Genomic DNA, 20,032 nt, shown 5'->3' on the forward strand with positions numbered 1-20,032 from the left:
GGCCTTCAGCCCGCCTACTGGGTCAGCCTGCCTGGGCCAACCCCTACCCCCTGACATCCCTTCCTGGGGTCAGTTGTGGGCTTGCTACCCACATGCGTTGCCTGCCTGCACAATTCGGGGCGTTCCCCACTCTGCCCAGTCCAGGTCTTGAGCATCCTCATTAAATGGGTCTTCAACACCAAAAAACGAACAAACACAGCAAACAGGTTAGGAAAAAGTTCTTTAATCCAAATATACAATATATGGATCGGACATCCTGAACAAGTGTGTGGTATCCTTTAACAAATATTCAGGGTCTGTTTTTAGAGAACTAAGGTATATACCTGGTTTTGGCCATGGCCAAGGTTTATACATCTGCACTGAAAATACACTGGCTCAAACATCCTGAAGGCATCCTCACAGTCAGAAAGTCCAGAATCTTGTTTTCTAAACATGTCTTTAGTTCCCACTGATCCACTTGAAGACAGCATATTGCACAGACCTCAAGTTCAGCTCAGTGCTGGTGAGCACCATTAAAATCCTTTCAATCTGTCTGTTCCTCAAAAACTCATTTTAAAAGTGAATACGGAAATTTTGAAAAGGACAGCTGCCTCAAAATTCGGACTGTCAGATCACTCACTTGAATGCTCCATCTAATAACAGTTTAAAAGCAACAGGAAGCCCTACTGGAGAGAAAGCCAATTAAGGACTGAAGGTAAGGTAAATCTTTCTTATGAGAAGTGCTGTCATAACACAACAACAGAGACAAGAAGAAGATACATAGAAGACTCCTGAAGTCAGTTGTATACACTGGAATTACGTCTAGGTCTCATCAACTTGTCTAAAGCTAAGAAGATGGGTAAATGTGAGGGATATGATCAGATGGGGGGGGGCGGGGAAGGAGGGGGATGGGTTTTAACTAGTACCTCCAACAAAGAGGTTTTAATAGTTTGCCTGTATGCAGCTGGTGAGAGTTAATACAGGCCAAGGATGGGACAAGGAACGAGAGGGGCTACAAAAAACTTCATCCAGAAGGCCATGTGAATAATGCCGGTGCTGATGGGGGGAGGGGGGATGGTAATAATAAACAAAAATGAACACCTGACCACCGTTCGGTTCAGAAGGCCAAAAGGCACCCTATCCCAAAATTGTCTTTCAGGAAAATACGTGGGAAGACAAAACAAAACTTTAATCCTCAATAACCTAAAGAATCAATAAATATATTCATCTCCCAATTTTTTCCTTTATCTAGAAAAAGAACTGAAAATAAGAGATTAAAGAGCTCATTGGGGAGGCAACATTATTAAAGTAAATCTCAAGTACAAATGAGGCCCTGAGAATAGCCCACAGCCAAGCCACACACCTGCAGGCAGCAATGACAAACCAAGATTTAAAGTCAATGTGTAATTAGCATTTATGTCCCTCTCCTGTGGATACTGAGATCTGTTTCTCTACCTTAGAGCCATCTCTAGATACTCATCACTGACTTGTCAATCACTTGAAAAAGAGCCACAGTTTAAACAGTTTCAATTAAAATTGTAAATCTTAGCAAGGTCTTTGACTGATAAAAGATAACCTGAGTTTTGTGCTTGTGGGTTGGAATGCAGGAGTTAAAAAGTATGCAGACAGTTTCCTCATTTTTCAAACAAAGGTACTCCTGGAATGTTTAGTATACAAGTATTTTAAACCTGTATGTAACACAAACACAGGGCCTGATCTCTGATCTCTCTTTACAGCAATGACCCCACGGAGCCCTAGGCTCTTGCTTGATTCTCTTGTAAAAGAACCTCATCCCATCTTTGGGTCTCCCTTTTTCTCTTGGAAAATTAAAGCACTAGGTTAGAACTCTAGAGTATCACTCAACTCTAGAATTTCAAAACATAACTTAGCCAGATATGGTGTATGATACAGTGTTTTCCTTACCTTTACTTTATTACAGTAAACTGGAACACACAGATTGTAAGCTCCAGGAGAAGGCAGGCCACGCCTTTTACTAAAACTGTTGTCACAGGGCCTGAACAGTGGCTGGAGGGTATACAGTAAACAAACATTTATTGCATGAATGGATATATGTAGTCAGGAGCCCTTTCAGACATAAAATTCTAAAGGACACCTTTAAAATGAGAAGGTTCAGTTTTGAGGACCACTTTGTCAAGTTTTTTAGTTTTCTGCTGTTTTATATAACAAAAACGTTTTTATTTAAAACACTGGGGATAAATGGGGCGCCTGGGTGGCTCAGTCGCTTAAGTGTCTGACTTCGGCTCAAGTCATGATCTCATGTGGGTTTGAGCCCCGCATTGGGCTCTGTGCTGACAACTCAGAGCCTGGGGTCTGCTTTGGATTCTGTGTCTCCCGGCCTCTGCTCCTTCCTCCCTCTTGCTCTCTCTCTCTTGCTCTCTCTCTGTCATAAATAATAAACGTTAAAAAAAATTTTTAATAAAAAAATAAAACATGAAAGAGTATTTGAAATCAGGATGAAATTTTAATCACAGTCACTCATATAACAAGTTACATGTAAGCAAAATACATGTAGTTTCCCATATTATTAGTTTCTCAAAGATGTTTTCAAAGACTCATCCTTAGTCCATTAGATTATGGAATCTTCCTTTGAAAGGAATATCAAGGACCTTTCAGAAGAAGGAAGATGAAAACTTAGGACCAAATTTATATCACAATCTTATAAAGTATGGAAGTAATTTAGTTCAACAGAATAGCTTTGGGCCACACCTACAGAATTCTGAGGATCTATGGGTGGATATTTTTCATACATCTGATCTCTCAAAAAGTCAAACTACCAAAGAACTTCATAAGCCTTATGAAGGTGATGATAATGAAGCAACAAAGTGACAAATTCTGAACTATGTGTAAAGGATAAGGAAGGGAGAAAAAACAACTGCATATCCACAACATTTCCAGGTCACAGTTTGAGTTTAGTATTAATATAACTAGGGCTGTTATATAAGGCTATTTTGCATAATTACCATGTAATCCCACCCACTATTCCACACAGCCAATCATAAATTCACAAAGAGCTGTAATAAACACCCTGCCTCTGGAAATAAGCTGTTAAATGACCCATCACTCTCATGACAGAATTTCCAGGTGGTTATGAAAAGCTTCTATGAACCCCAGAAAAGACAGTATCATGATCTGGGCAAGTCCAGCTAATGTACCTGGGAGAGAAAGTAAGTAGAACAAACTATTTGACACAGCTTAAATCGGAGCATGGACTCTGGAGCCAGCAGGCTGCAAAGATTTGGTTCCCCGCAATTCTACATAAGAGCTGTGTGAATTAAGATAAGTTACCTAACTTCTCTGTGCTTCAGTTTAACATGGATAACTCTGCCTACCTCATAGTTACAGGAAGAAATGCATTAATATACACAAGGCATTTAGAACATGGCTGGACTCAGAGTAAGCTCTATACATCACTTATTTTTAGATAAATGCGTACTGATTTTCTTAGGAAAGCCTGGCACAAAGTAAGTGCTAAATAAGTGTATGTGAGATAAATAAATAAATACATGAATACATACATATATGCATAAATAAGATGCGTGTTGACTGAAATAATTAGACTACTGAAATCATTAGGTAGAAAGACTCAATTAAATATACTTTTCTCCTTAAGGAGCCACAGCAAACAAGAATATGTACTTCATACATATTCATCCCAACTTAGAGATGAGTAGGGCTTATTTTAAAGAATGATACACTATTTAGTATTTATTTACACATTTTCCAGATTAATTTTGCAGGTACCAGTTACTGGAGATTTTATTTACCAAAGATAATTAAAGCAGAGTGTGGGGAATAATCTCAATTAATTAATAGGTTAACTAGAAGTATTTTGAGAAGATACTCCTTGCCTTACTAAATTAGGAAGACAATGAACAAAGAGATCAAGTCTCCCTTTACTCTGGATAAAACAGGACCTTCCACAATGCTCATCAATATTTATATATTCTTACTCTTTTTTCCCCTGCTAAAATCCACCTTATGTATTTATTGTAAAAATATGATATACATATATTTTTAATTTTGAAACAAATTTCAATTACCCATTCAGCCCAATATAGGATGAGCTTCAAAACAAATTGCCAAGGAGTCTCTAAGTCCTGCTTCTGGGCATGCTCTCAGAGTACCACAACCCCTCCTCCCCGGCCCAACCCCGTAGCCAAGCTAGCTACTCAGATCCAAGCGCTTGCAGAGCCACTCAACGCTTATAAGAGAGGACGTCAAACTGACCTCATCCTAGACAGCACAGGGTCACAAAAACACAGTGAGTCACAAATATGAGCAACATATACACATTCACATTTCCTAGTTAGCAACATTAAAAGAAAGGAAGAACAGATGAAATTACTTTTAGTATTTATTTAAATAAACTACAAAACATCCTATCAACAAATAACCAATATGAAAAAGATATTGATATTATTCTCTTTCTTTGATATGAAGTCTTTGGAATCTGCTGTGTACTTTGCAGGGCCAGTACATCTCAATCTGGACCAGGCACATTCAAGTGCTCAAGAGCCACCCATGGCTCTAAGTCACCACACTGGACTGTGCGAGCCTACACTCTTATGGCACAACAGTCTTAATGAGGCTAAGGCCTCATTCCTCTATATTAGATGATCCTACCTTCTGTGATTCTTTCTCAATTTTCTTCTGTGAACTTCTATTATCTTATATTTTATGAATCCCTGTAAACACTCTTAAACCAAAGTTGAACAAACATGGATGAAAAACCAGGTATAAAAATAAAATGTTCATCCTTCATTTTCTTTAGAAAGCTTTAGAATTTTCAGTTCCTAAAAACAATTCAGGTAGGAGAATAAATTTGTACAAAGGGAAAAAAATTCCTTTAATTTATGACTATTATTGTAAATATACCCTGTTCTGCATATGATCAGTGTACTTTTCAGTAACTTCTACCGATTCAATGGCTGAATTTTATCTATCCTTGATTTGCTGACATAATTCTAGAATTCTCTACCTTAAGAGGCTGGAATTTATTCTAATGGATGGATGGTGTCTAGAAACTCAGGTCAAGGAAATAATCTACTTTTGTGATAAGTATTTCTACTGAGTACTGATAACTAGAAAGAAAATGATCAGTTGGTAGATGCAGAATATTTATTTTTATAACAACAATAAAAAAGCTGAAATTTAGGTCTCATTAGGACATCACTGAGTTCTGCTATCTCTTAAAACAATTTTTACAAAAGGCCAAAGTGGGGAACTTAAACAATTTTACAGATATATTGACAAAAAATTACACAACTATACTTCAAAGATAAGGAAACAAACCCTCCCTTCTTACCTCTCCCATCCAGCCTAGATGTGCTGTGGAACAACCCCCATTTGAAATCACTGTAATCAGGTGTTAAGGCTGGTTGTTTATTCATATATTTATGTGGCTCTCCTCCATCTACGATACAATCATCCTTCCCAACTCCCTCCCCCCCCGCCCCCCCGCCCCAGCCACACCCAGAGTCAGAACTATTCTGAGCATATTCCATTTTCATCAATGGAATGTTAACCTACAGTGCTTACAAACGTGTGTAAGCACGGAGTTGAGGAGCATTCTTATTTGATGTATTTCTGACAAAATGAACTCCTTACCCCCTACCACCCTGCTGGATGGGCAGATGCTTTTATCTATTTGAGAGGAGAGGCAGAAATCCAGCTTAATACAGGGCCTGTGAAGACACTGACAGTCTCTCCCAACATCAGGCATTCACTTAAGTGGACATCACTGCTTCCTGATAAACATTCAGGGGCAAATATTTAATTAAAAGCATACACAGGCAGGAGATCCATATGTACAAGTGAAAACAATGTATATAAGGACCCAACAAAGACTGGCAAAGATTTCTAGAAGTAGTGATAACAACTTGACAACCATAATATTAAAATGGTCTCAAAATATTCCTTAGTTTATGTATGAGGTAAATAATGGGCACATATAAAAATCAGAAAAATACAGTTTTGACAGCTGAACATATTTCAAGTAAAACTGATTAAGGTTCACAGAGAAAAACAAAGAGATGACTATATGAAAATAACCTCACAGCTGCTACTATTTTCATTAATCCTCTGAATCTTCAGTCCTTACAAGTATGCAATATACGTAAAAAGTGTAATCTGTGTTTGCACAGACGTTCTATCACCTTAATGATTACCATATCATGGTATAACTCATCCCAATACCTAACTGTAATGCCACAGTATCCCTCACAAAGAACGCTAGGGCCCCAGAAGCAATACTAGGAACTGAACCTTGTGTTTCCACATGGCTCTTCTTACTCCTCATCAGAGCTACCATCTCCCACTGCTTTCATCTAAAGGATGGAAGTTGTGTGAGGGTCTTTTTTCTCCCCTGAACAAGTGTCAATCACAGGCATCTGTGTCCAAAATTTCCAAGGTTAGCAGTAGTCAGGGGAAATTAAGTAATTTTGTCCAGAATTCTCCCTGGAGTACTTCCAACCACACAAGCAGCACAAATATACACAGATATGTATGCCTTTGTGTAGAATACACACAGTGTCACTCAGTCTTTAAAACAACAGCAGTTAATAAAACCGAGAGGCTCAGGCATATGAAGAAAGAGGATTTGCTTAATGGCATCTGAGAAGAATTACTGGGGGAAAAGAGGATATTATTAAGACATGGATAAAAACAAAAGGTTACATTTTCTCTGCAAATATATGCCAGTCAGTGAAGAAAATGTCTCCACTCACCAAAAGGCCAAACTGGAGAACCTAAGCAATAAAAGTGAAGGCTAACATATTCACTCTGTCAAGACTTCCAATAAATCCCTATTGCTCTGAGGCTGCGTGTTGCTTGGGTGAACAAAGCCAGTATAGAAAAGCCATCCTGCATTCACTACAGTTCAAAGCACACCCATTTCTCCAGCATACCCATGAGTTGGCATTTAGGAATCACTCAGACAAAGGGAAGATATATTCAGGTAAATTAACTAAAGGCCGAAGTTAGAATGGTGAATTGGACTAAAAGAAGTTAGTCTCATGACCTCCAAGAAGAATTATGAAGAAAAATATAATTCTTAAGGAGTGCCCACCAATGGCACAAAGAAAGGCTGCCAAAAGATACAGCTCTTCTGTATTAATATAAATTATTCTTGGTTTTGATGCCAGGAAAAGATTCCAAGGTAGACAGGTGTTAACATTCTAGGCCTTTTTCCTTTAGACACACCACCGTCTCCCTGTACTTCAGAGAGAAAATAGAGGCCTACTAAATGAAATGAAGTTCTTTGATCAAAGCCACAGCGTGCACAGAGCAGTAACACCTAAGGTCAATGCCTGAAACTACACACAGAGTGATCAGAGACCATCCTGCATTGCGTCTGTGTCCACCTCCAAATTCAAGTCTCTTGATTTGTATGTAGCCACTGTTAAAAAAAAGTTTACATGCACACAGCCAACTCCCCAGCCCACAAACACAAATACATATTTAAAAAACAGATGAATATAACAATGGATGATAAACTTAGATTAAATGTGTCATTTGCATACCTGACAGCCTAAATTCGTGAAGCTAAGCTCCAGGCAGCTGGATAGACAAACCTTTTCCAAGATTTCTAATTTTCCAGTCTCCACTGCTAAGTTATCAGAGACACAAAGCAGAACTACTGCTCAGGTGCCTCAAAAAATTAAAACCAGAATCACCATAAGAACCAGCATTTCTACTTCTGGGTATATTCAATAGAAAAGAGTTGAAAGCAGGGTCTCAGAGATATTTCTATCCCATGTTCACAGCAGCATTCCTCACAATAACCAAAAAGTGGAGGCAACCAAAATGTCCACTGATGGCTGAATGGATAAAAGAAATATGGTATATACATACAATGGGATATTATTCAGCCTTAAAAAGGAACGGAATTCCGACACATGCTATTACTACTTGGAGGAACCCCCAAAGACATTATACTAAGTGAAAAAAGCCAATCACAAAAAGAAATACTGTATGGTTCCATTTAAATGGGATGTGTAGAATAATCAAACTCCAAGAAACAAAGCAGACTGGTGGTTCCTAGGGTCAAGAAGGAGAAGGAGATGAGGAAGTGTTGTTAAATAGGTACACAGTCTCAGTTTTTCATGATGAGGAAGGTTCTGGAGTTTAGTAGTGTTGAGATTGTCATGCAACCAAACAGTACACTTAAAAATGGTTGCAATGATAATTTTTTTGTAATGTGCATTTTACCACAATTAAATGTGTATGGGGCGGGGTGGGGTGGGGTGAAGGGCAGCTTAGGATTTTCTACCCAAACACATTCCATTAGGCAATCAATAACTTAGCAGCACAAGCCAGGCAAAGGTCAGACAACTCTTATCTCAGACCTAGCTAACTCCAGAATCTTACAACACATTCCCAGAAAACAGATGTTTAGCCAATGGCAATAATAATGAGAAGTTCTGTCCAATAATCCATTAAAATAAAGGAGAAGTCTCAGGTAGTCATGGAGGACAAATTATTCCACGCTTCTTAGGACATAAAATACCTTCACATATTTTTCTACTTTCTAAAAAGAAGAGCCAATTCAAGCTGCGTGTCTAGGTACCACACGTCTAACTAAATGTCACCTGCTTCACCATTTCTCAGAGGGAGTCACAGAGTAAGAGTAATCTGCAGCTCACTGACCTCCTATAAAATTGTCAAATAATTTTGGACGTGTTGTGCTTGGACACATTTCCTCCAAGAGGAATAGACCTCCCTAGGAAAACAGGTGTAGATCTAGACTTTTCAGGGAATTTTCAATGTGCCCCACCACAATTTTTCCACCTGTCTAGTTCACCATTAGTTGACTCTAATCACTATTACCAACACTTTTGTCTAATGAGCCTTCAATTTTCATGTGCTTCACTAAACGGTATTTTCCCACTGTTGGCAGAAACCTAAATTGGTATATCACATCTTTGGAGGTCAAAGTGACAACTGTATTAACTCATATTATGGAGATGTCCTTTGACCCAGCAATTCCACTTTTAGAAATTTAGTCTACAGTAACAAAGATGTATATACAAGCGCTCTGTCCTTTACATTCATGGTACTTTAGCATACTTACAAGTTATGATCTAACCCTCATAGCAGCCCATTAGTTCCAAGTTGGTAGTGGTCATGGCTATTTTTCCCATTAGTATATTACCAGCACTTCTCAATAAATTTTCTATAGCTGTTGGAAACAAGGGAGATCTACATATTCTGCTTTAAAACATGGCTAAATAAAAAAGCAAATGCTCAATGGCACATATAATCCAATCCTATTTGGGAGAATTCAAGACACAGACAACAGAATCTGGAGGAATATACCTAACAAAGGTACAATTATAGGGTACTTTCAGTTTTTCACACCACAAATTTCTAAGATTCAAATTTGTAAGGTACATTTGGAAGAGAAAACAGTATATTAAACTTAAGAAAACAATAAAATACATAAAAGAAAATATGTACCTTTATGAACAGCAACAATAAACAACAAACTGGCCTGCTCACAACCAGACACTTCAATGCTGAATATCTATTACATCACACTAGTTCCCAGGCTGAGGCTAGAGTCACCATTTGGTAGTGTCTGCCAACCAATAAGAATTATGCAGGGCAAGCTACACACTATTAGAAGGACACAATCAGGAGGGCTTCCGGGTGCCCAGCGGTGTACTGTTTCCATGGCAGGTGGGCATCACTATCTGCAAATGAACTGCCAATCTCACTGTGAGCTGGTAATGATGCTGCCGCCACCACCTGCCTGCCATATGTCTTCTCTACTTGTCATGTAACAAGGAACTACATTTTGGCATGCTGATTAGTGACAAGTCTGATACTACTGGTTTATATTATACCTAGTTGCCGCCCTTCATATAGCTAGGAATAGTGGATGAAAGATACAAAGTAGTACTCTGCCAACAGACCATTCACTAAGCCCCAGTATTCTCCAAAAGGCTAACCTGCTATTCTTTCTTTAGTTCTAAGGCCAAGAGCTACTAATGCCTGAAGGGCTATGCCCCATCCCCAATTCATGTCCTAATTCTGTTTCCCACTGGTAAAGCAGACAAGGAGCACAGACTTCCCACTGCAACAAACTGAGTTCATTCCCTAAATCATCACAGTATGGTCAATAAAAACTGATGTCAACCCATGGGGTTTCCTGTTTTAGTATAATGTTTTGCACAGATTAGCGAAGGCTGTGACATCATGGGCCAAGAATTGGTGGTAATGGAACACTGTCTCATAGCAGCAAAAACCTTGAAGATAATAAAATATGGTAAAATGTGTTTCGATACCAATAAAACTGCCTCTAGTCTCTGCCACATTATATCTCTACCTCCTACATTCATGTCTATATCTAACAGAAAATCTCAAAGTATAAAGCCTTGTTATCTACACTGAGTAACTAGTAACTAGTTTCCAAAATGAGAGCCAGAGATTTTCAAAACTAAGTTTAGATAAAAGAGAGTGAACATACCAAAATGAGGGGCGCCTGGGTGGCTCAGTCAGTTAAGCATCCGACTTCAGCTCGGGTCATGATCTCATGGTTNAGAGAGAGAGAGTGAACATACCAAAATGAATGGTATCAATCACAGGTTAACCAAATGTCCAATTTAAAGGTGATTATTCAACAGCACTTTGTGAATTACCAACTCATTGCACAAATATATATTTCCATTAATGAGGGAACTCCTCATACATACATTTCAGCTGCCTACCTTACCATCTACTACTTAACTCACTGTATAAAATGCCAGCCAGCAATAGCATCAAGAAACAAATACTAAGTGCTCCTTGCCATTTATTCATCAGCCATTCCACCAATATGCAGATGTACCTTTTCTTCTTTGAGGTAGTATACTGATGTAGTGGGTTTTGGTATATTCACAACACTATACAACCATCACCATTATCTAATTCCAGAACACTTTCATCACCAAAAAAGAAACCCTTTATTCATTAAGCAGTCACTCCCCATTCACTCCTTTCCCTAGCTCCTAGGAACCAGTAATCTACTGCCTCCTTGGGTTTGCCTTTTCTGGACACTTCATATAAATGGAAATGTACACTAAGTGGTCTTTTGTGTCTTACTTCTTTCACATGGTTTAATGCTTTTAATGATCATCCAGGTTGTTCTGTATGTCAGTACTTGATGTCCTTTTATAGCAGAGTAGATGTACTGTGTGTGTATACCTATTTTGCTTGTCCATGAAGATACACATTTGAGATTGCAGACATAAAAACAGAAAGTGAATTGAGAACCACTCTAATAAGATTTTTTTATAATAGCAATAATCGTAGTTTTTATAATACCATGAAATGCCTTGAGAATCAGTTGAGAAACCAACTGATGGCATAAGCATAAGACTTATCATTAACAAACACAACTAAAGCATCAGAATCAAATCATATAAGAGAACTATTTAATCTCCTAATCCACACACTTCAGAGAAACTCAACCAAATCCATCTTTTTAGAAAGCCACTCTTTTGTTAGGGCACTTAAGTGGCTCAGTCAGTTTAATGCCTCACTCTTGATATCAGTAACTTCATCTGTATAAGTTACTTTTTTGAAAATGATTAAGATTTATATTATATAAAGATTTCATTTTTAAATTCTAACACCTAATTAGCTGATTGGACTTTTAAGGGATAAAGTAAATGAATGCCATTTAAAATCAGAATGAAAGGGGCCACAGTTATTCCCTAGGGCAAACTCATACCACTATACAAGAGAAAGCAGATTCAGTGGACTTATGTGAATTCCCCACATTTGAGCAGCAATCCAGTGCAAGAGTTACGACTAGATCCTAAACATCAGAGCAAATAAAATCTGAAAGTATAAGAACAGTAATCCACAGTAAAATGAAGTCATTTCAGTAAATTTAGTCTTATGTGCCTAGAGAGAATTATAGTCTAGGATGGCTTGCCCAAAAATTTTCAAGTCTGAGTCATCTAAGAAGTTGCTTTTAAAATAAATGGATGATATAATGCAGGTGGATGAAGGATGATATAATGCAGGTTCATGAGATGGCTAAGAGACTTTGGCCTCCAACTTCTGTTATTGACTCTAGCTCCTCCAATACTACCTATTTATAGCTATCCCCACCAATCCATAAGAAGCAAATAAAAAATAAAACTACAAGGAGATTATTTTGTTGCTATGCTGTTTTCAAATGATGAAGAGGATAATGGAAGGTCAAAGAATTAAGCAAGGTTAAAAGAAATGAAAGGAAAAAGGGAATAAAATTAAGTTTACCATTAGAGAATTAAATCTCAGGATTTTAATACAAGGCTGGATTTTTTTTTTTTAAATGTTTTATTTATTTCTAGGAGAGAGAGAGAGAGAGACAGCGTGAGCAGGGGAGGGTCAGAGAGAGAGGGAGACACAGAATCTGAAGCAGGCTCCAGGCTCTGAGCTGGCAGTCAGCACAGAGCCCGACGCGGGGCTCGAACCCACGAACCGTGAGATCATGTCCTAAGCGAAAGTCGGACGCTTAACCCACTAAGCCACCCAGGCGCCCCCAAGGCTGACTTTCTGAATAAGATAAAATGTACAGCACTAAAGGGGTGGTAAGCTATTACACTTCTTAAATGACCAAATCTTATCTTTAAAAAAAAAAAAAAAAGTACTTAACACCATGAATTAACAAAACGGAATAAGTCTTTTAAACTTTAGATCCTCCCAGATGAAGAAGTCTGTGAATCTGTAAGCTCAGTCAATCTATTTAATTCTACCATACAACTGATGTATTTATTAAAACATAAAATGAAATCATACTGTCATAGGTAAAAAATTAAAAAATTAAGATGAACAAATTGGTGTAATAAATTATCATACAATCATGGAATAAAATGACAGTCATTGAAATTATTACATTAGAAGTTCATTGAAGGATGTGGGGAGATGTTCTGGTTACACCGTAACTTGAAAAAAAATCAGGCCATATAAATGATTCCAGTAGAAACAGAAGTTAAAGAAAAAAAATACCCCAAAATGTTAACAGTAATTTGAAATGATTTTATTTTTCCTTCATACTTCCCAAATTTATAATGAACATATACTGCTTTTATAATGAGGAAAAAAAATAATCATAGAAGAAAAATAAGAGATCATCAGAGTTAAAGGATAATCTAAGGTATTATCAGTGAAATTCCTGAAAAGCAGTAACCTGTGTGTCACTGATAACAGGGGAGACTAAATTCCCTGTCTCTATGTAGGTTTTCACAAGGCTTGCAATCAACTGACCAATTTTGATTCAGCTCTCATATGTTCCTGCCTCCTTATTTTCAAAAATAACTTACACATCAATGGTAAGTATACAATATTCCTCCCAAACACAGATTTAAAAAATCTGGCAAATCACAATCGAAGATGGAAATCACTGGGGTTATTCACAAAAAAGTTCAAGTTACAAGTCTGCAAAGCTTTCAAAGTTGAGAACTAAAGGAGCAGGATGATAAATAGTAGCAAAACATCAGAACTACCCAAAATGAAGTCACTCCATTCCTCAATCCATTTTTTTTAACGCAAACTTAAAATATATAAAAAATGGGACTGCATAAGGGGATTTCTATCTCTGGAAATTGCAAAGGAATCCTTCCTCTTTTCCTAGCAGTGGGAATGCTAGCGCTACCACAGGGACGACATAAACAGATGAAGTGATTAACACAGAGAAAATGAATGAAATCGGAATTCACATTCTAGGCTATCTAACCAAAGGGAATCAATCCCAAACCCAAGTTGGTGTAGTCCTTGAAATAGGCTTATGAAGTTTCAGATGACATAAAGGCAATCACAGAGGTGGCCCGGGACACTTGTTCTGTGTCCAGTGCCCAAGGAGAGAAACAGATTTAATTACATGAGGGAATGTAGCTTAGATGTTTATAAAAACAAAAAAAACCTCACTACTTTCTTTAATGAAGGTTTCTTATAACTGCCTTTCTATGACAAATTCAAAGAAGTGGCAGATAATTTTTCTGCATTGATAAGTGACAATAGTGCTGTGGATATTTAGAAGATCTGGTCATTTATTTCGATCAAATTTTTGGTGAACATGCACTAAACTGTAAAAAAAGACACCATTTAGAATCAACGGAAATGAGAAAGTAACACTATGGAAAAACTACACTGTATCTGTATAACCAGTTTGCCTACATTAAAAACAAAACCAAACAAAATAAACAGCATTTGTACTTCATTTTCCTTACTTAGCACGAGGGTAAAACCTCAATTGCTTAAGTGTTGACTAAAGATATGAACAACCAAAAATCATCACTCTATAACACAAATCTCAACGACTCTCACTTAAAGTATCAGGTGTAGTACTTTAAACAAAATGTACTGCCTCTGGAATTAGAAACAAACTTACTTCACATTTAATGAGTGTCTGAAACTTCACATTTAATGAGTATCTGAATTAACTACTCTTCAACTTAACAGTCCAGCTTTTAAAAGTAAAAGTGTCAAGTCTGCAAATAAAAAATGTTTTGAAATGCTGAATTAATTAATTCAGCTATCCAACATTTATTTCTAAGGATCAAACAGTATGGTTGGATAGGTAGGTTTAGAAGGAGACTCCTCAATTTTGAGCTTCAAGTTTGGGATTTCAGAAAGAAGGGGATGGAGGAATTGCTGGATGGGACATACTTGGCTCTTTATTTCCCTTCCTTTGGGGTCACAGTAAATTAAATTCTCATCAGATCTCCTGCCAGTTCCCATGGGAACTCTACCAGGCTGTGAAAAACATACCAGAATTCTGAGAAAAGAAGGAAACAGCATGTAAAGTCCTCTCCAAGCTCTTCCTTACCCACGCCCACTCCCACTTCCTCTCTGAGGCACCCGAGTCAGGGCCAACTCAAGTCAAGGGCCAAAGAGCACCTGGGAATCAAAAAAACAATCTTAAGAAGCAGGAAGCAATAGATTTTAAACTTGTTAGACTGGTTTTGAAGGCAACAGGGCCTAAGGAAAAAAGACTGCTGGTTACTGTTTCCTCATAAGAATTCACTCTCTATTCCTCCCCACTCTCACAAGTGCTGCCTTTTCAGTTGCCCCTCTCTCTAGCTCTCAGTCAACCTTATCAAGACAGAGAATAGAACCAGTTCGTTTTGGTCATCATATTATATACTGCTCCCTGTTGTTAATTTTCCTAAGCCCTGACTCAGTAGTTTGCAATTATCGATTGAGTTTTCATGATATGCCAAGCACTGCACTAAATGCTTAACATATATTACCTCACTTAATACTCACGTCAGGCCCGTGTTAGGTAATGCTACCCCAGAGATTCAAACCCATGTCTGCTTGGTTCCAAAGTCCACATGCTAAACCACTACAAATAGCCAACATTAGGATATTGATTAAACATTCACTTGATATTAAATGATTAAAGTATCTCATGAAGAAGCCTAATGACACAGGGAAACCATCATAATGAAGGTTACAAAACAGTGAGTACCATATAATTAGAAGCTAAGTTGAAAATTATGCAAATACCCAAATATATAAAAAGAAGATTGGAATATATACACTCAAGTATTAACAGATGCTACCCCTGGGCAGTAGTTTCCTTTTGCTTTAATTTCTCTTTTTTTAAATATATTTTGAGAATAGAACAATCAGTGTTGTTTTTGTGACTGACAAAATGGGGAGTTAATATTATTTGTAACATAACACCAAAACCAAAATACGGTATCATAACCAAAACAGAATGGACAATATCACCAATATTAGCAGATTTCATAATTATATTATCAAGTAGGAAAGTGATGGGTACATAGAAAACTAGGCTGAAATTTTATAGGAAGATTCTAAGCTTTCCCTAAATTGCGCAGATCAACAACAACCAGTTAGTCCTTTTAAGCATATAAATACAAATGCAAGGATAGGATTTTTGGTTATCTGTACAAAATTTTAACTGTATTTATGATGCTAGCATTTGTGTTACAAGGGAGAACAATATCCACCCACCCTCAAACATCTGCCTATGTGGGCCTAAAATATCTCTGGAAAACGAAGGAAGTAGTAATAATGGTGGTTTGAGAAGGTAAAACTGAATTGGCACAAGGGAGAAGGGAGCTCTCCCAACTGTATACCCTTTATTATCGTTTGAGTTTTGAATCAAATGAGACAAATTACCTACTCAAAATAATTAATATAAGAATTGAACATCTCATCAAAAAGAGAAAATTTTAAGTCAATGTTATTGGTTTCCTAGTAAATAAAAGTGTCTGAAAGATAAAAGATATGTTAACTAATTTAAATGTCTGCCTGTTTTATACAATAGTCTGTCAAAACATATCCTAGGTTTCTGTATTGGCTATCTTGCCAAATGACTTCAAAATGTCTATTTCAGCAAACGAAGCAACCAAAAGCATTTAGTTTCTTGATTTGACTATGAAAATCTTTAGGAGAAAATAAAAAAAGAATCACTACTTTATCCATATATGTACTTTCTAAAAATGTAATCTACATCTATTTTTTAAAAAAGTAAAGAACTCGTTATGTCAAATAAAATCACAGAAACATTTCAATTCTGTCTTCCTGGCTGTTTAAAAATTAAATTTAAAAAATCCTACAAAGAAAATTATCTTTGCCTTGTCATGGAAATCACACCAATGCTAAGAGCCATCTCCAAAGGGAAGAAGCAAGACCCAAAGCCATCAACCCTGTACTACTACTCATCACTCTGGACACACAGGATTTGGGAGGACAGGGATGATGACATGGAGTCAAGGAAGAAACAAACCAGAATGTGAATTTTAGGAAGCTAAGCCATGCAACAGGCTTCCCAAGGATTCTAAAGTCATTGGAATAGTTACTTTTTCGTAGTGGATACAATGTTTAAGCCCCTCACTGGTACTTGTACTTGGGGCAGCACCAAGCAGAGGTGTCATTAGAAGACTTAGCAAGGACACACATACCCTGGCCCATCAACTAGAAATGCTGCAGGAAGGGAAATCCAGACTAAAAAAAGTGACTGGCAATCGCTTCCTCATTCATGTTTTCCCTTTTCCCAGAATAGTAAGAAATGACAATTAAAGCACTCAAAAGTTTTAAATGTACAACAATTATTATCTAGCCTAGAAAATTTCGTGTTCTTCCAAGAGGACCCAAGCCCAAAGAGAAACTGGAACCACCAAGCAAACTAAGTGGACCTTGTTCAGAGAGAAGCAAATGCTCTATCAACTTTGGTACTGAATCAAGTCTCATACTGCTGAGAGGAAGAACAGAAACAAGAAAAAAATGACATTTAGCAAATCTCTTTTTTCCTCTTAAGGCCAGAAAGGTCCCAGGGATCCACTGCAACAGCCAAGTCAGACAGTATAGCAGATGGGGTGTGTATACTGGAAAACAAGAGCTACTACAGGCTGTGAATTTTGAAGTTGTTCGTGTTGAAGGTCTAGGCACCTTTGAGGAGGGGGGTGGAAAATGTAAGGCAGAGAAATGGAAGGGAAAAGGAAGAATAAACCAAGGGAGGAAGGAAAACCACAAGGAGGTTAAAGAGAGAAGCAAAGGAAGAAGAACTTTGTGTCTGTAAAAGGAGGGATAAAGAGACTATCAATACCACTTTGATTTTCTCAGTAGTAGAGAAAATAGCTTTTAGTCTTCCTAGATTTAGTGATCCTACCATTTTCCCTTTGGAAAGCTATGATTAGTGACCACCAAACCAGAAAAACTGAAGAGCAACACCACGATTCATCTTTGTCTTTCATCTTCAACAACTTCATACACAGGGAGTTCAAATCACATGCTACCTTTCTTCCACAAAGCTGGCGGCACTGCTGGCAATGAGAGAAGCTGGTGGATAATATGGAAGTGTGGAAAAAGTGCCAGGCGGATGTCTAAGAATCAATCATTCTGATGGATTTGGCTTCTAAAGCCATCATTCCAAAATTTAGTGAATTGATGAATGATGGAAGGAAACAAACACCAGCTCTCAAAAGAGAGAAAATCATTTGAAGACACAGGTCCTAGAAAAGTAGAAAAGAGGCCCCACTGGTAAACTAGACTATAGCCCTTTGTGATGCCCACCATCCTCCAGAGCCTCTACTAGGAAAAATACACATTTATCAGTAAATGTTGTTATACCAGACTCTGATTAGATACACTATGATGACTAATTGAGACTTTTTGGATTTTTTTACTAAGATCATCTTTCTAGAGAATGTATTTTCCATCCTTTCCATTTCGTTGCATCTCACAATTTAAGAAAATAAATTTCTTTCTTTCACTGAAAGAAATTTACGCATAGTGTAAGAATATGAACATACACAAACTTTAGCTGCATATCTTCCTGCCTCTGAGATGACAGAAATGTCCTACCTCTTCACTGTAACGTGGGTTGATAAGCTGTAGACAAGGCTGGAGGCCTGCTTTTCAGATACTAGTTTGTATTTCAATCAGAGGAACTTAAAAGTTTTTTTCTGTCCTGTCCAAAAGTTACTCCTAATACAGCTCTGCATCCATTCCTCCCTACACTAGTGCATCGAAGAAATCACAGCTATCAAAATATCGTAGCCCTTTTCCAACTAAAGAGGCTCTGTGAACACTCAGACCATACACTTAAGATTACATCTCTTATCTGTAAAAAAAAAAAATAAGAATGTCACCAGCTGCCTTGTGGCACCATTTCACCAAAACTTGATTTGGTGATTTCTAATCAGTGATTGAGTCACTTCTGGGATTTTCCTTTCTTTCTTTCTTCTACGAAATGTTGAGAAATTCTTTGTGACATACTCTATGGACAACAGAATAGGAAGACTGGAAGTAGCATTACGATATTTTATACACAACTGCCTTTGATTTTATGTTCACTTAAGGAACTAGATGCTTTTCTGGAGGGATGTGGGGATCCCCAGAGTTTGTGTGCATACAGAAAGCAGTCTGACAGCAATATGAAAGTTTGCAAAGACCTGAAGGAGCAGGCCAACCAACTAAGGTGTAGTTGCAATAATTAAACTGAGATATAAGGAGCAAACAAGACTAACAGTCATTGGAGGTATCCCGTAAAGGAGAATTTGAAAATGATAACTGGCAGAATCAGGTGAACCTAGAATAAGGGCATCACAGACACTAAAGTTCAGGACAATGGGCAGGGGGGACAGTATTTAAGACCAACAACAAAGGTAATCAAGACAGTTTATGGGCAGGGATGAAAAATCATATGGAGGCCATGAGCTACATTTTGGACCTAATAGATGTCACCTATTTACTGGAATCTGTACTTGAGTAACCAGGGGTCACCAGCTAGAAAGAGAAGGAGAAAGAAGTTACAAGTGGAAATGTTCACACGTAAGTGTCAGCAGTACATGTGGTAGCTGAAACCTGTAAGTGGATAAGGTCACACAGTAGGTTAAGACCTCTCCTGTTTATGAAAGAAGACTATCGTCTATAAAATTCACATTAGTATTAATCTCATACTGCCAAGAGACACATTTCTCTTATTTCACCAGTTATTCAAGTATGTCCCTAATTCAACTTCATGCATTTTGATGTAATTTTATCCCAGTCATACTAAGCAACTGGTGACACATATGATCTTTTACTCATCTTTACCTCCATGAAGGTGCCTAATAACCATATGTCCCTTTTCTAAAATACTAGTTCAATGAGAACAGAAGTTTATAAGGCTCTAACCCAAATGTCTAGAATAAGGCATGTCACATAGTAGTTGCTCAAAAAATATCTGCAAAATGAGTTGATTTCACTAGGCTACCACTCCTGGCCTTCTTAACATATCAAGTGATTAGGCATCACCAAAGTTCTTGGGACTGAGTCCTCAAAGAGAATAAATCTACTTGACCTTTGTCTTCAGAAGACAACTATCTGCTGGGGCGCCTGGGTGGCTTAGTCGGTTAAGCGTCCGACTTTCGCTTAGNAAAAGAAGACAACTATCTGCTTAGCTGCCCAGCATAGCCCAATCCAAACACTTGTTCAAACCATAAGAGGAGAAAAGGCAAAGTTGCAGAAAAAAAAATACCTTGCTCAAAAAGGCCTGACTGAAGACAAAACCTGAGATTCCTATAGTTACAGAAAGAAATTC

The 20,032-nt window shown here is 37.7% G+C and overlaps 1 protein-coding gene across 1 annotated transcript in view; it reads right to left on the reverse strand.

The window, feature by feature from the left end:
* The window catches only part of SND1 (staphylococcal nuclease and tudor domain containing 1), a 417,734-nt gene that overhangs the window by 230,203 nt on the left and 167,499 nt on the right, over nt 1-20,032 (reverse strand). The window lies entirely within an intron of this gene.

This window comes from Crocuta crocuta, unplaced genomic scaffold, assembly GCF_008692635.1.
Source record: "Crocuta crocuta isolate KB4526 unplaced genomic scaffold, BGI_CrCroc_1.0 scaffold266, whole genome shotgun sequence".
NCBI classification, from domain to species: Eukaryota; Metazoa; Chordata; class Mammalia; order Carnivora; family Hyaenidae; genus Crocuta; species Crocuta crocuta.